At 57.2% G+C, this 2,500-nt stretch overlaps 1 non-coding gene across 1 annotated transcript in view; it reads right to left on the bottom strand.

Moving 5' to 3' along the window:
- The window catches only part of LOC126128008 (small subunit ribosomal RNA), a 1,909-nt gene extending 1,325 nt beyond the window's left edge, over window positions 1-584 (bottom strand). The window contains exon 1 of the ribosomal RNA XR_007527047.1: window positions 1-584. This exon is cut by the window's left edge and continues 1,325 nt beyond it. This is a non-coding gene — a ribosomal RNA (small subunit ribosomal RNA).
- Window positions 585-2,500: the final 1,916 nt, after the last annotated feature.

Below are 2,500 nucleotides of genomic sequence, written 5' to 3'. Positions count from 1 at the left end.
GGCACCAGACTTGCCCTCCAATAGATACTCGTTAAAGGATTTAAAGTGTACTCATTCCGATTACGGGGCCTCGGATGAGTCCCGTATCGTTATTTTTCGTCACTACCTCCCCGTGCCGGGAGTGGGTAATTTGCGCGCCTGCTGCCTTCCTTGGATGTGGTAGCCGTTTCTCAGGCTCCCTCTCCGGAATCGAACCCTGATTCCCCGTTACCCGTTACAACCATGGTAGGCGCAGAACCTACCATCGACAGTTGATAAGGCAGACATTTGAAAGATGCGTCGCCGGTACGAGGACCGTGCGATCAGCCCAAAGTTATTCAGAGTCACCAAGGCAAACGGACCGGACGAGCCGACCGATTGGTTTTGATCTAATAAAAGCGTCCCTTCCATCTCTGGTCGGGACTCTGTTTGCATGTATTAGCTCTAGAATTACCACAGTTATCCAAGTAACGTGGGTACGATCTAAGGAACCATAACTGATTTAATGAGCCATTCGCGGTTTCACCTTAATGCGGCTTGTACTGAGACATGCATGGCTTAATCTTTGAGACAAGCATATGACTACTGGCAGGATCAACCAGGGAGCTGCGTCAACTAGAGCTGAGCAGCCGGCCGCCCGGGAGTGTGTCCCAGGGGCCCGCGCGAACACGCAAGCGTCCGCTCAATTATTCTGCAAACAGGAGGAGGCTGAGCTCCCCTGCACAATACACCTCGAAACCCTCTCAGGTCCCGGCGGCGCGCAGCGCCGTCCTAAGTACTTGGTCGGGTTCGAGAGAGGCGCAATCGCCCGGAGTTAGGCGAGTAGACGCTTTAGGTGCGACCACCCGTGCTCCCAACTGAGCTTGCCGCTGCCGACAGAGGCCCGGGAGCGTGCTGTCGTGGCATTGCCGGCGGGAGACAACACGCGCCACCTACGGTGACCGGCAGCTCCAACGCCAGCGCCACAGAAGGGCAAAGGCCCCACGTGGGTGCCGAAGCGAACTCTCCCAGCACAGCGCACGTGCCAACACGTCTGCACAACTGCGATACAAACCACCAGCGAGAACCGCTGGGGCGACCGAGCAGCAGACGGCGTCGCGGCGCCGAGTGCCGGGCGGCGGCGCATCCTCAACGCACACAGTCCTCAGTCGGACCAGCACACTGCAGATGTCCACCGCGCTTCGCACCGGGCCCGCGAGGACCCACTTTGGCCGCCCGGCGCCGCGCGCAGGGTGCCCCGGCGCGCAGCTGCGCCGCCTGCCGCGTCCGTCGGCCGGCGCGCCTGCCACTGGGCGCCCCCACCAGCCGGCTGTAGCGCGTGCGCCCACGCACCGCGCGGCCAGCACGCCGGGCGGCCCCCCCTCACCGGCCGGGGACGGTCCCACCCAGCCACCGCCGCGTATCGCTTCACACACAGATTTGCCCTTACTGATTTACCTCCAGCAACAACAACCGCACCACAATGGGTTTACCAGTTGTTCATTTGCGTTGCGTCACGTCACCAGCAAACGTAGACGTCCATCCCAGTTTGCAAATGCAACGATTATTGCATACCTGTCTGTTAGGTGTCACGACACACTACGTCTGCCCACATACACGCAACAAAATGTGCACGACTAGAGAACACGTGGGAGGTGGCCCCCTACGTATGCGATGTCCATTACGAGACCGACTGTCAACCAGCATCTGTACCATGTCGCAGATGTGGAACGCGGTGCACCATGCTATCACACTGTGTGAGAAGAGACGACTACGTTTGAATACACGCGCCACTACATCAACAGACGGCTCATGCTGATCGCCATCCAGGGCGTCCGTTACTCCCACACGTCTCTATGGCGTACCACACTGCAATGTAGCTGTTATGGGGAGACGGCACGTGGCTGAGTGCACAACATTTGGACCGTATGGTTCGCTGTTGTTGGGCGCAGTCGTACGGTCACACATGTGCCACAGCGTATCATTCAGTACATACGGACCTATGTGCAGTACAATGTGAGGATTAAGCTTACGATATCAGCGGACAGTGGACACAGGCCGTACCACGACGTAGACTGAGCGCTTCGACATGCGAATGCCAGTGAACAGCTGCGAAGGGCATTGAACACGCAAGCACCTGAACGACCAGCGTGCGAAGGCAGGGTGGAGGGGGGGGGGCGATGTACATCCTGCAGTTGTCCACATTACAGTGTACAGCGGGAGCATGTAAAAAGTAAGCAACACTTGCGAAGTGTTCAACATGAAACGACACACAAGAGGGTGGGCGGTGCGAGTAGCGAACTATATTCAGAGGGTTGTGGTTAGACAACACTAGATTAATGTAACGTGTCATATGCCAATTACAGAGCAGGTTAAGGCACAACGTGGGTTAGGTTAAGGCACAACGTGGGTTAGGTTAAGGCACAACGTGGGTTAGGTTAAGGCACAACGTGGGTTAGGTTAAGGCACAACGTGGGTTAGGTTAAGGCACAACGTGGGTTAGGTTAAGGCACAACGTGGGTTAGGTTAAGGCACAACGTGG

The sequence above is a fragment of the Schistocerca cancellata genome, unplaced genomic scaffold (genome assembly GCF_023864275.1).
Source record: "Schistocerca cancellata isolate TAMUIC-IGC-003103 unplaced genomic scaffold, iqSchCanc2.1 HiC_scaffold_504, whole genome shotgun sequence".
In the NCBI taxonomy this organism is placed as follows: domain Eukaryota; kingdom Metazoa; phylum Arthropoda; class Insecta; order Orthoptera; family Acrididae; genus Schistocerca; species Schistocerca cancellata.
This window is presented reverse-complemented; position numbering and strand designations above follow the sequence as displayed.